The following is a 15,816-nucleotide window of genomic DNA, read 5'->3' as shown; positions in this document are numbered from 1 at the left end:
GATAAGTAGAAAAGGTGTATGATGGGACATCCTCTATCCACACTCAAAAACCAGTGACATGACGTGCATGTCTAGCTAGGTTGTGAGCTACACAATTTCCATCCTTACAAACATGTGAAAAACTAATGCAATGAAAATAGTGGCAATATTCTTGAAATCTTGAATGAGTAAACCAAATAACGCCAAAGATTGAGAGTTTTAATTCAGCACATTTATAATGATCTTCGAATCTCCTTCTAGGATAACTGTACATAATCCCAAATCAATAGCAAACTCTAATGCCTTCGCCACTACCAATGTTTCAAGCTCCACAACAGTTAGTGGTAAAGGAATGATTTGAGACAGTAATGCCAAGAGGCCCAAGACCAGCCCTTGACAATCTCGAATAACCACTCAATCCTAGTATTGCTACATACAGTATGAACCTACTCATGTGACTACACGCAACCAGTGACATGACATGCATGTCTAGCTAAGTTGTGAGCTACACAATTTCCATCCTTACAAACATGTGTAAAACTAATGCAATGAAAATAGTTTGATAATCTTGAAATCTTGAATGAGTAAACCAAATGACGCCAAAGATTGAGAGTTTTAATTCAACACATTTATAACGATCTCTGAATCTCCTTCTAGGATAATTGTACTCAATCCCAAATCAATAGCAAACTCTAATGCCTTCACCGCTGCCAATGTTTTAAGCTCCACAACAGTTAGAGGTAAAGGAATGATTTGAGACATTAATGCCAAGAGGCCCAAGACCAACCCTTGACAATCTCGAATAACCACTCAATCCTAGTATTGCTACATACAGTATAAACCTACTCATGTGACTACATGCAGCTCCACCCTAATTGGACTCTTCTACTTGTGAATCTTTTTAACGCATGAAAATTCAATCAATGTCTAAAACTACAACAACAACTTAATTGATGTAGGTTGTTTGTGTAGTAGTTTCAATCAATGTCTAACATTACAACAACAACTCCATTCAATATCTTTTTATTGGATGTGAATGTTGATAAATCTATCATTGTATTATATTTTCTTTTTCTATCCTTCATGCTTACAAAATTTTCAAAAGATCAAAGATCAATAACTTGGTTATCTACCAAATGTTTAAATTTCAAGTTTTTGTAATCTAAAATTATGCATTAAAAATATATTTATGGGTCGAATAGTAAATAATATCCAATTGCCACAAAATTTAAACATGCATGTTAAGAACAAGAAAAAACATGCAATCAAACGATTAGATTTTAAAAATATGTAGTCATATAAATTGTTTTGATGCGAGTTATAGCCATTAGCTACAACTAAGTTTGTAGACAAATTTTGTCCAAAATTGAATTCATCTTTCTCGATGTAGTCAAACAATCGTTCATCTCTTACCTAGAACAAAAGGCTATATATATAAAACTTCATTCTATAGGCTTTATTTTCTTTTTTCCATAACTTTAAAAGTAATTTTGTAATTTCCTAGTTTTCCCCCTCTTGGTCTTGAATTTCAAAAAGTAGAAGAGGACCTTTCTAGTTTTATGTATAAATTTTAAATAGAATAATAATAATAAAAAATTAAAAATATGATGTTGTACAATGATCTATTTGTTGTTGGTGGGACTCTTAGTGTCAGTTTGGATTAGTAGTTTGAAAACCTGTGTTTTGAAAAATAACATTTTAACAGTTATATTTTAAAAATGTGGTTTTTGAAAAAAAAAATTAAGTGTTTAGTAAAATCTTTGAAATTATTGTTGATATGAAAAATTACAGTGTGAAAATGCAATTTTCTGGCTATATAAGGGGAAAGGAAAACTCCATGAATTGTATTTTCTTAACAGGCAAAGCCAAACACCAATTTTTTTTCCATGAAAATACAATGCCACAAATATTTTCTATTATGACTTTGAAGTTTGTTTGGGGACTTCTTTTGGGTGAGGGGAATGCAAAAATAAAATTATTATTTGTTCGGGAAATTTTAGGCAACAGAAGCAATTCAAGCCATAATTGTCTCTTTTTTTTTTTTTTTTTTTGGTTAAGAGGTCATTCATTAAGAACTAACTAGCCAAAATAGGCAGAGTATTGGCGCATCGCCTTAAATACAGACCATTCACATCATCATTCTCAAAAGCTACAATTTCTGGGGTGGGGGGTACATTATAGTTTTCAAAATCTATTGGCATTGTGCATCCCCTCTTCGCAAGCCAATCTACACATCTGTTCACTTCTCTAAAAATTTGGCTAACTGTTACTTGCCGAAACTTGCTTAAAAGGTACCTGCAGTCATTTAAGAGAGGTGAATATGCTGCAATGTGGTTTGTGTTAGAAAGTAAAAGCTGGACAACAGTTTTGGCATCCAATTCTACTTCTAAGTAGTTAATTCCCAACTATATAGCAATTTGTAGCCCATCTCTCAAGGCCCAAAATTCAGCTAATAATCTTGTTGCGTAGCCTATTCTTCGAGCAAATCCTTTTATCATCGCATTATTTTCAAAGGATTTCTACTTTGTATGAAGAATTTCCAAAACCTTATTCAAAGATGTCTAATCTTAGATTGCTGAAAATTCATACTTTTTGGTCCTTCCTGAATGAGTTCAATTGTGTTCCTAATGAGCCAAGACATTTCCCAAATGAGCTAAGGTATCTTTCATGAGACTACTGTTCTTTTAAATTGTTAGAAATATTGAATGATTGTATTGTATTTCTCAAATAATAGAATATACATGAGTGCCTTTATATAGGAGGCAGAGTGTGTAGTACAAGTGTGCTATACAAGTAAACAAGATGGGCCTAAAGCCCACATACCCTAATACATGTTAACAACCCCCCTCAAACTCAAGGTGGATGTGAGACGAAGTTGAGGTTGTCAACCAAAGTATGAAGGCGTCCCTTAGGATGTGACTTGGTGAAGATATTTGCAAGTTGATCTTTAGAGGAGACTGAGATTAGCTTGAGAGCACCATAAACAAGATGATAATGGATAAAATGACAATTGATCTCGATGTGTTTAGTCCATTCAAGGAAGACATCATTGTGAGCAATATGAATGATACTCTAGTTGTCACAATAAAGAGGAGTAGTAGAGGATGTGGACACACCTAAGTCTTTGAGAAGCCATCGTAGCCAAAGGAGCTCAGATGTGGTATCAGCAAGGGCACAATATTCTGCTTCAGTACTAGAGTGGGCCACATGAGTTTGTTTCTTGCTTCGCCAAGAAATCAGAGAAGAACCAAGAAGAAAGCAATAACCAGTGATGGACTTGCGATCAGTAGGATCTCTTACTCAATCAGCATCAGAAAATGCACAAAAAACAAAAGGAGATTGAGCAGAGTAAAAAAGCCCACGAAAGAGAGTGCCTTTTAGGTATCGAAGAATGCATAGAACAACAACATATTGAGTCGATCGTGGAGTAGACAAATACTGACTCACCTGGTGAATAGCATATGAAATGTCTGAATGAGTGACAGCAAGATAAACTAGGCTGTCAACCAAGCATCTGTAATGAGATGGATTAGACAATGGTTTCCCCTTAAGGGAGTCAGATGTGCATTAAGCTCAACTGGAGTGTCAATAGTCTTGCTATCAGTGAGTCCAGCTTGAGACAAGAGTTCAGAGGCATACTTGACTTGAGTAATATAAAGTCTATCTATAGAATAAGTGATTTCAAGACCTAAGAAGTCCAAGATCTTTCATCTTAAATTGACGATTGAGAAAATCATTGAGTTCTTGAATGCCATTGAGGACATCACTAGTTATGGTCATATCATCCACATACAAGAGAAGTAAAATAGTGCCTTTGTTAGTGCGACGAAGAAATAAGGCAGAATCATAATGATTGGCCATGCAACCCAAGCGAGAGATGGTAGGGCTAAATTTAGCAAACCAAGCTTGTGGAGCTTGTTTAAGGCCATAAAGTGCACGTCGAAGGTGACACACCTTGTTTGATTCAACATAGAGACCAGGAGGAGGTCGCATATAAACTTCTTCATTTAAATCCCCATTAAGGAATGCATTTTTGACATCCATCTGAAAAAATGTCTAATTTACTGGCAGCAGCAATAGCTAAGAGGGCACAAACAGATGAGAAACAAGCAACCAGAGCAAAGGTCTCTTCATAATCAATCCCATACTCCTATGTTAAACCTTTCGTAACAAGACGAGTTTTGTAGCACTCAATGGACCCATTAGAGCGAGTCTTAATCTTGTAGATCCACTTACAACCAACCACAGATTTCCCAAGGGGGAGAGTCACCAAATCCCAAGTATGGTTTTTACATAATGCATCAAGTTCCTCTTTCATTGCAATCTACAATAAAGGGTTAGTGGAAGCCTCATGATAGGTGTAAGGCTCGTGCAGTGTAGCAAAGGCAGTGTAACAATGATAGTCAAGTAAATGTGTAGGAATGGGTCTTACCCGAGTTGAGTGACAAGGTGGAATGTTTTGTGCAAGATCTTCAGGCGGAGCAAGAGTAGGGGACCCAAGCTCAGGGTTGGGTAGCTCGTCTTCGACCTATTCATTAAAGGGTGAACTAGGAAAAGGATCAAATATATCTGGTGGTTGGATAGAGTGTTGGGGTTTATGCCCTAAAATCCAATTTATTGGCATGTTGTAAATAATTAAATTGTTTGATTATATGAGAATATCTATACATGAGCTAATGTGACATTATCTTAGTCCATGAGATGCATAGTATGTGATTTATGTGATTTAGTCACAAAAGATATAAATCACAAATTTTTTGTAAACTCAGAATTTTAGTTCATATTCAGTGATGAAATTGGGCATTTCATCTACGAAGACTATAACATATCAACTAAGATGATTTGTCTTGATCATGGAACTGAAGACTTCTAGTTGATCTATTGATATGTTTTAAGAGTTAAGCCATATTGAATTGGACAGCTGTGAGATTTATTATTCTCTTAACGATTGTCAAATGAATAATAAATCTCACAACTTCTATTTACATTAACTCTAAATCCTAAGAGAATAATGAACCTGATCATGAGGTGTAGGTTACTTTGATATATCAAGAGTGAGATCTATAAGTCACGTTTAAAACCTCAGTATGTTGGGCAGACACATTTAATGTTGATGGAACAAATATTCTCAAGATGGAATTCATAATCTCTTAACGGAGACATAAAATATTCCCTTGAGATAAGTTTATTGGGTTTGGTTATTCAGAGTGTTGGGCCCAACCACTTTAGTAAGGAGTTACGAAAGTATACATTTATGAAATTAGATTTCATAAATATATGATGAATAACATAAATGATTAAATTGGGTACTCAAGAATTAAGATGTAGTAATCTTCAAAGTGACAGTCAACATTCATGATTACTATGAATATTTTAATGATGGGGTTGCATGTATAATAAAGTCTTAGGATATAATTTATTAATAAGGCCTAGAGTGCAATTATATTCATATAGTGGTATTGAATATAATTAATGGTAACTTTGGACTTGTCAAGAGTTAATAGAAAAGCTCAAGGTCCATTGGAGCTAGAGTCTTATTTGTTCCCTTTTGGTCTCACTCCAAGCCACACACTAAAACCCAATTGGAATGACCTAAAAGGTTAACCCAATTAGATAATCAGTTATATATAAGGAGAGAAACATATAGAATTTCATTAAGACTTTCATAAGGTTCTTTCATTAAGATCATATAAGGAATGAAATGGTTTGTATGTGAGTATTGGACACTCTCTTATTCTCCTCTTGGAAATTGATTGAGAGACTCTTGGGCATTATGTAGAATTGGAGTAAAGATTAAAAGTTTTCACAAGTACTTCTAATATTTTGTTTTGAATTTCACCACACCAAGGTACGCTTTCTTGTTCTTAAATTCTAAAACTTACATAGTACATGCTATCAATTGCGAATAAAATAGATCCGTTAATTTTCCGCTGCGTATGTTTTGTATGCGATACAAACATGTATTTTTCCAACACAGAGAAGTCTATAGGAGAATCAAGAGCAACTACAGGAGGATTAGGAAAAACCACAAAAGAAATATGTGCTTCATCTGAAAAAAGATCTAAGATAGAGGAGAGAGATAGAGAGGCACGGAAGTGAGAGAGCTCGACAAAGGAGCGATGTTCCCAAAAGGTAACATTGTAGGAGATACGAAGATGATGAGAGATTGGATCATAACATCAATACCCCTTTTGAGTTTCGCCATAGCCAAGAAAACAACAAAGCCTTGACTAAGACTCAAGTTTGTTATGCTCATGTGGCTGAAGAAGAACAAAACAGGCAAAACCGAAGTTGCAAAGGTAATGATAATCTGGAGGTGACCTAAAAAGGAGCTCATATGGAGTTTGATTTTGGATGACAGGACTGGGAATGCAATTAATAGTATGAACAACATGAAGGGCAGCTTTGCCCCAAAAAGGAGTAGGAACTTTGGCAGAGAGAAGGAGAGCACAGACAGTGTCAAGAATATGACAAAGTTTTCGTTAGGCTCTACTATTTTGCTTAAAGGTACTTGGACAAGTTAGTTAATGAACAGTGCCATAAGAATGCAAAACAACTTGGAAAGTATATTGAGTGCACTCAAGAGCATTATCAAATCAAAAAATTTTGATACGTTAGGAAAATTGAGTTTTAACCATTTTTGCAAAATTAGAATATACTTGCAATAATTCAGAACGATGTTTCATACGAAAAATCCAGCTATAGCGGGAATGGAATAATCATCAACAAAGACAACAAAATATCGAGATCCACCCATACTAGAGACAGAGGAAGGCCCCTAGACATCAGAATGAATTAGGTCAAAGATATCAGTGGACATTGATTCACTAGTAGTGAAAGGCAAAGCTGGTTGTTTTCCTAATTGACATGAAACACAATCAAAATCTTTAGTGGACACTGAACCTAACAAACCTCTGGAAGCCAAGTGTTGTACCCGAGAGGAAGATGCGTGACCAAGTCAGGCATGCCAAAGTGCAAGGGAAGGAATAGAAGAAACTGCAGCAATAGAAACAGGAGCAATAAGTGGAAGGCGAAGGTTGTCTACTGGAAACATACGCCCAACTTTGGGATCGGTCCTAAGCTGTTGTCCCAACCTCAAATCCTGCACAATACACCTAGAATAATCAAATATAATGCGATAACCCAACTCAACTAATTGTCCCACAGAAAATAAATTGTAAGAAAGGTTAGGAACATTAAAGACCCTAGGAATCGAGAGGTTGGAGGTTGAAACAGAACCTATATTATTTCCAAACATTGTGGAACCATTTGTTGTGCGAATATTAAGAGGGTGTAATGCAGGTTTAAGGTCAGAAAATAAGGACGAGTGAGGTGTCATGTGATTGCAACAAGTAGAATTCATAAACCAAAAGGTAGGAGGCATGCCAGATAAAGCTGAGAGAGAAGAAGAATAAGATGCATTACCAATTATACGAATGACATTAGTGATGATGTTTATAAGGTTATCTCTAAAAATGGTGAAAGTAGATCCAGAAGACTGAGATTGTGCAGAGACAGGAGCCATGGGTTGGACACTCTCAGTGTTAGCAAATGTAGCACCAGAAATGGAAATAACTGATTTGTTACGTTGATAGCAAGTCTTAATATTATGGCCAAAATGTTTGCAAAAATTGCAAAAACGTTTGTTGGATTGTCGGCGACAATTGTTGCAAAAGGAAGAAGACTTGTCCTTATTCTTCATTTAGAAGCAAAATATGCAAAAATGGACTTCAAAAATGAAATCTACGTGAAAAACTAGGTAAGGAGCACCTAGACTAGAAAAAGTCAACTCCGAGAAAAGTCATTGGTCAACCCTACTGAAAGTCAACGATTAAACTAGTTGAAAGTCAATGGTCCACTACCAGAAGTCAAACGATGACGTAAGCGGCTAATGCAAGCAAGTGACATCAGCGATGACGCAACTAGGGCTGACATGGCAGAATGACGTCAGCAAGAGTGTTGAGGTGCGTGAAGGCATGTAAGGGCATGTGACCTAAAGACGTCACACATTGGAGTGCATGGAGATAAAACCCAGATGTGCAGTGGCGCATGTAGGAATGCATTTTGACATCCATCTAAAAAATGTCCCATTTACTAGTAGCGACAACAGCTAAGAGGGCGCGAACAGATGAGATACGAGCAACCGGAGCAATGGTCTCTTCATAATCAATCCCATAGTCCTGTGTAAAACCTTTCGCAACAATACGAGCTTTGTAGCGCTCAATGGACCCATCAAAACGAGTCTTAATCTTGTAGATCTACTTACAACCAACCACAGATTTCCTCCGGGGGAGAGTCACCAAATCCTAAGTATGGTTTTTAGATAATGCATCAAGTTCCTCTTTCATTGCAATCTGCCATAAAGGGTCAGTGGAAGCCTCCCGATAGGTGTGAGGCTCGTGTAGTGTAGCAAGGGCAGTGTAACAATGATAGTCAAGTAAATGTGTAGGAATGGATCTTACCAGAGTTGAGTGACGAGGTGGAATGTCTTGTGCAAGATCTTCAGGCGGAGCAGGAGCAGGGGACCCAAGCTTAGGGTTGGGTAGCTCGCATTCGACTTGTTCATCTTCCACCTATTCATTAAAGAGTGAACTAGGAAAAGGATCAAATATATCTAGTGGTTCGACAGAGAAGTCTATAGGAGAATCAAGAGCAACTACACGAGGATTAGGAGTAGTTACAGAAGGAATATGTGCCTCATCTAAAAAAAGATCTAAGACAAAGGAGGAAGATATGGAGGCATAGAAGTGAGAGAGCTTAACAAAGGAGATATGTTCCCAAAAGACAATTTTGCAGGAGATACGAAGACGATGAGAGATAGGATCATAATATCAATACCCCTTTTGAGTTTCACCATAGCCAAGAAAACAACAAAACCTTGATCGAGGCTCAAGTTTGTTATGCTTATGTGGTTGAAGAATAACGAAACAGGCAGAACCGAAGGAGCGAAGGTATTGATAATCTGGAGGTGACCATAAAAGGTGCTCATATGGAGTTTGATTTTGGATGACAAGACTAAGAATGCGATTAATAGCATAAACAACATGAAGTGCAGCTTCGCCCCAAAAAGAAGCAGAAACTTTGGTAAAAAGAAGGAGAGCATGAATAGTGTCAAGAATATGACGAAATTTTCGTTTGGCTCTACCATTTTGCTTAGAGGTACCTAGACAAGTTAGTTGATGAACAATGCCATAAGAATGCAAAATAGCTTGGAAATCATATTGAGTGTACTCAAGAGCATTATCAAATCAAAAAATTTTGATACATTTGGAAAATTGAGTTTCAACCATTTTTGCAAAATTAGAATATACTTGAAATAATTCAAAATGATGTTTCATATGGAAAATCCAGCTATAGCGTGAATAATCATCAACAAAGACAACAAAATATCAAAATCTATCAATACTAGAGACAGAGGAAGGCCCATAAACATCAAAATGAATTAGGTCAAAGATATCAGTGGACATGAATTCACTAGTATTGAAAGACAAAGCTGGTTGTTTTCCTAACTAACATGAAACACAATCAAAATTTTATGTGGACACTGAACCTAACAAACCTCTAGAAGCCAAGTGTTGTACCCAAGAGGAAGATGCATGACCAAGTCGGGCATGCCAAAGTGCAAGGGAAGGAATAGAAGAAACTACAGCAGCTGCAGCAATAGAAACAGGAGCAATAAGTGGAAGACGAAGGTTGTCCACGGTAAACATACGCCTAACTCTGGGACCAGTCCCAACTCTTGTCTCGACCTCAGATCCTGCACAATACACCCAGAATAATCAAATATAATGCGATAACCCAACTCAACTAATTGTCACACAGAAAATAAATTGTAAGAAAGGTTAAGAACATTAAAAAAACCCTAGGAACCGAGAGGTTGGAGGTTGAAACGGAACCTATATTATGACCAAACATTGTGGAACCATTTGCTGTGCGAATATTAAGAGGGTGTGGTGCAGGTTTAAGGTCAAAAAATAAGGACGAGTGAAGTGTCATGTGATTGCAACAAGCAGAACTCATAAGCTTTGGTAGGAGACATGCCAGATAAAACTGAGAGAGAAGAGGAATAAGATGCATTACCAACTATACGAATGACATTAGCGATGATGTTTATAAGGTCATCTTTGGAAATGGTGAAAGTTGATCCAGAAGACTTAAATTGTGCAGAGACAGGAACCATGGGTTGGACACTCTCAATGTTAGCAACCATAGCACCAAAAATGGAAACAGCTAATTTGTTTTGTTGATAGCAAGTCTCACTATTATGGCTAAAACGTTTGTAAAAATTGCAAAAACGTTTGTTGGATTGTCCGGGACGATTGTTGCAAAAGGATGAAGACTTGTCCTTATTCTTCATTTAGAAGCAAAATATGCAAAAAAAGGACTGCAAAAATGAAATCTACGCAAAAAACTAGGTAAGGAGCACCTAGATTGCAAAAAGTCAACTTTGGGAAAAAGTCAACGATCCACTACCAAAAGTCAAATGATGACATCAGCGGTTGATGCAAGCAAGTGACATCAGTGATGATGCAACTAGGGTTGTCATGGCAAAATGACATTAGCAGGAGTGTTGAGGTGCGTGAAGGCGCGTGAGGGTGTGTGACCTGAAGACGAGCACGTGGGAGCACATGGAGATACAACCCAAAAGTGAAGTGGCGTGTGGAGGCGCATGGGGCACATGATTTGCGGTGCAAAACTTTTGAGCGGTGCTTGGGGGTGCGTGCGGTCTCTATGGCTTTAAGGCTTCCACAATTGTGTAGATTGGCACAAGGCAATCTCAGTGGTACCTGCAGAAGATTAATCGAAGTAATATTCACGGCAGTGATGCAAAGAGTAGTGGTCTTTGCGATGTGAAACTCCTCAACAGCGGCAGCTGCACGTCCGGAACCTAAGGGCGACGGCTGGAAGACATTGGAGGTTCAACAGTGAGAGGCTGCGGTGACTTCTGTGATGGCGAAAGCGATGTTAAGAATGGAGTAACACCAATGATAACAAAACTGCTAAGAAAAGCTCAGAGCAGTGGCTCTGATACCATGTTAGAAATACTAAATGATTGTAGGCGTAAATGCACTTTTAGTTCCTACATTTGACTTTTTTTCATTTTGGTCCCTACATTTTAATCTTACCACTTTTAGTCCCTAAACCAATTAACGCGTGTTATTTTCGTCTTTTCCGTCAGTCAATCAACGAAAATAGCTGAGGTGGCTGCCGAAGGAATTAAAATATTATAGAAATGCAACATCACCCATGATACATCAGCATATAAATTCAAAAAATTAATTTATTAATTTTAACTAAATAATAAAAATAAAAATAGAATTAAAAACTAGAATTCACATGAATTAAGATTGTTTTTCATGTTCTTCAAATTGTTCTTCATTTTACAACTTGTTCTTCATATTCTTCCCAAATCAAACTAAGCAACCAAGAACTCAAACCCATCACAAGAACACAATCCCAGCAACCCAAGAACTCAAACCCAGATCACTAGGACATAAATGAAAACAAGAAGAAAAAAACCCAAATTCAAGACCTCAGAGATCATCAAACCTAGCACCATCAGATCTACCACAAATCAAGATCATCGAATTCTTCATGTTTGATAGGCCAAAAACGTATTGACCGCTTGTGATGAATTAATTGATTAATTAGCCAAGTTTATTAATTAATCAAATTAACATGCAAACGCGTGGTAGCACAAACAAATCACCAATTAAACTAAGTGCAGCGGAAATTAAATTGACACGGTGATTTGTTTATGAATGGGGAAAACCAACACGGCAAAAACCTCACCGAGTGATTTTAAGGTCACCATTCCCAAAATTCCACTATTATCACAACAAGCGATTATAAGTAAAGGAATCCCAGTATCTTATACCAACCTACAGTTGAACCTTTACTCTAATACTCGATTGGACTGGTTCTATAGTGACAATTTCTCCTTTTGATGCACGGCTCCTAGTACATGACTAACCAATTGCGCGGATCCCAGTACACGACTTCAATCACCAACTAGAGAAGGTTGTTGGCTGCAAAGTTCTTCAGTTCATCAGTTCATCCCAACGATGAAGATCAAGAAGATGCTTGGTCACAAAACCCTACGGTGCACAAACATAGCAACTTCTTCACAAGAACGATGAACTAGGGCAAATTCTGTCTCCGATCACAATTTGCTTGAACAAACTTTGTTTAACACTTGTGCAACTTGTGTCACCTTTGACAACCCTTAAAATAATCCTTTTATATGTCTAGGGTTATGAGAAAAGAAATCTCAAACACATAATTACGGATTAGAGTCAAAATAGAACAAAAATTCTGTTTTCCATAAACCTTGATAGATGCTTGCCTATCGAGTTGTTGTCGAGTAGTTGTCAAGCCACGGGGCTGGAACAGCTCTTCAAGCTCAATAGATACTAGCCATCGAGCTAGCTGTCGAGTTTTAATGAACTTGCACTTTTTAGCTTGAATCTTTGACAAACTTGCATGGCTTCAACACTTGATCTTGAAACACAGTTTCTTGAAGTATTAAACACATACTAAATCTACCCAAATACAAGTAAAGTGTGTTTTGTCAAAGGATTAGCCAATTACATACAATAGTGACATATATTCCTAACAAGTGAATCACATATGTTCTAACAATCTTCCCCTTTAACAATCTGTGACAAAACCATAATAAACAAACGAACATATGAGAGAAGTCATAAATCACTCAACTCATATTCACTTGTTAAATACAATAAAATCTATCATAACACAAACTCTTGAAAATTTTTGCAAGAAGAGAGTTTATGGCAAGTAGACTTTGACAACCTGTATTTCTAAAACATTTTAAACAAAACTCATCAAAACATCTTTGTGTGAAACAAAAATAATATATTGCATACAAGTAATAAGAAGCATGTGCATAAAGAGAGAAAAGAAACAACACATGTAAGGGTAGGTGAAGGAAACATACATCAATATATATAAAGAAGATAAGTACAATGTATGTCAATAATGGTCACAAGACCCATGTACAAGAATAAATGTATCTAAAGTAGAGAAAAAGAAAAAGATACATGCAATCCTCACTACATCCCTCAGATATCAACACTCCTCCTAACAAAAATGTCCTATACCAACTCTCCTCCTATGCATGACTACTCTCATATCCAAAACTACTTCCCCTTTTTGTCACGAGTGACAAAGGGTAAGAGTGTCAAGTAGACATCTCATCGGTAGAGCTAGCATCTCTATCATCATCAGAAGCATCATCGTTATTACCATCATCATCATCCTCAGCCTCAAAATTAGAAGCCATTAGAGGAGGTGGAGGAAAAGCCTCAGGAGCGAAGCCACCCAAAACCGCCTATCGCCTTGCAATACGGCCAACACAAACATTCACCTGATATAGCTTTGTAGAGAGTGTATCAAGGCTAGCATCCATGCGCTGAGGCTGCGCCATGATGTCTCCGAGTGACACATCACTCGTAGAAAAGGAGGGAATGGATGTGGATAGAGCAGATCGAGATGGAGTCGAACGGGAGGGAGGAGCTGCTAACCTAGACTGCCTCGACCTAAACTGCGCCTCACTACGTTTAACGATAGTGTAGTCTATGGCACACACGAAAGTGAAATGGTTGGATGCTGGAAAGAGAATAGAAAAATGGCGTAAGATCCTCGTGATAGCTCAAGGAAAGATGAGTTTATCACAGGACACCGAATCCCTATAGACATCTAGAATAGACAGAATAAAGTGAGAAGAAAAATCTATGGTAAGATGCCCAAGAAGGGACAACAAAAATCAAGCACAAGGCTCTGTGATAGAGTTATAGTGAGAAAGAGGGTGAATAACGAATGTCATAACCATGTTCAAAAACTAAGGACCCTTTGCAAAGTCCGAATAGTAAGTGAACTGACGCTCACCCCAATCAGAAGGGTGCTCACAAAAAGCAGATTTGAGCTTATCTTTGGACATTGTCCTCAGATGCTCACAACTAGGGTAGTCAAGAAACTCTACCCTAGGGACACAGAGCACATCCATAACAAGTTGCGGTGTGACAGCAATGCGCATACCTCGAATGCGAGTATGAAAGAAAGGTACTGAAAAATCTAATCCATGCATGTTGGAGTAAAACTCTTGGATCAGCACGGATGGACATGTGACCAGGACGTCACACAATGACTCCCAACCCCGACTGTGAATGACATTGGGTAGGTCAGTGTCAGCAAAGTCTACCAAAATGATTCGGCATTCAGAATGAATGCCTCGCCGAGAGAAGTTCTCCGAGAAGGCCTTACGGGCATCCTCATCATGGAACCAAATATGTGAAGGAGTAGGATTAGAGGAAGTGGATACCTTAGAACGAAAAGGGTTATGGGATGGAGTAGACTTACGTTTAGGTGCCATAGACACGACTAACGTAAATGAAAAGAGAGGGAGATAGAGAGAGAAAGCCAATCAGAAAAGTCCCAAGCAGTTCAAATATATCAAAATATATTGAAAAGAGAGTACGTATGCATGAGAAATGCATGAACATGTGACATGCAATATAAAAGGCATCATGGGCTCAGTCCAATCCAATCCTACCAGCACACAATTAATTTGAACACATCTAAATGCATAATAATACTATTATAATGCTTATGTGATGCAATGTATGAGATTTTAAACTCATTTAAGCAAAAACCCATCCCAAAATTTTAGCAAAAACTTATCAATTTTGAAAAACCCCAAAATTTTCCAAAAACCCCAAAACCTAGGTTTCAAAACATGAAATGCATGTAAATGAGAGATAAGAAACTTACCAAGTGAAGAGAAAAACTTGAAAAAGCTTGAAAAACACTTGGGAATGAGGTTTGGAGTGAGAGAGAGAGAGAGAGTTTAGGGAGGTGAAAGGACGGTTCTGTCGAGAGAGAGATCGAAAAAAGTGAGAACCGGATTGTGTTGGACTTTTATATAGAAGGTCAGTAAATCTCGACAGATAAAGGTGTTGAGAGGTGTCAAGACATCTATCGAGCCAGGTGTCGAGCAAAAAAGGCGTCGACAGATGCAGTTGTCGAGGATCTGTCGAGGGACAAATCAACAAAAGGCTAAAAGAAAGCTCGATCGATCTACCAGCTGTCAAGAAGCTATCGAGGATCCAGAAGAAATCTCAATCGATCCACCTAGCTGTCGAGAAGCTATCGAGATTGCGATAAGAGGAAGTTGAAAAGCTTGATAGATAGCCAGGTGTCGAGAAGCTATCGAGATTGCTTAAAAACAGTTTTTCAAGAAGGGAAAAACATAGATATGAATGTAAACATGCATGCAACTCAACCAAGGATCCAAACAACATTTTAAGTTCTTAAAATCATATCTCAACAACAATTTTAAGCACATAGATCCCAAAAACACATACACATACACACACACTAAATAAGTCTAACTAATTTTATATTTCAAAAACAAGTTAAGATAGTTTAGTGAGCATACATTAACACATGTAAACCTTGTGATGGCCAAATCACATTATACCTGCACATGTATCAGGAGTAGCAAAGCATATTACGTGTTGTGTGTGAAAAACATCGCAAGATTGTATAAGTGTATACATGTTATGATGATTTGAGATATGAGAAAATCACTTTAACTCACACACAATCATAACTGTTTGATGGGGACTATCACCTTCGAGGTACATCCTATAACTCTCACATCTCCTAAAATACACGCTTGCAATCATATTTAAAGCATTTTGATCTTTTTTTTCTTTTTATTTTTCTTTGCATATTTTTTTTTCTTTTTGAAGCAAATCATGCATGGGCATATAATAGATAGAAAAGAAATACCCAATTATTTTAAGCATTTGACAT

This window comes from Quercus robur, chromosome 4, assembly GCF_932294415.1.
Source record: "Quercus robur chromosome 4, dhQueRobu3.1, whole genome shotgun sequence".
NCBI classification, from domain to species: Eukaryota; Viridiplantae; Streptophyta; class Magnoliopsida; order Fagales; family Fagaceae; genus Quercus; species Quercus robur.
Note: the sequence above shows the minus strand (reverse complement) of the source record.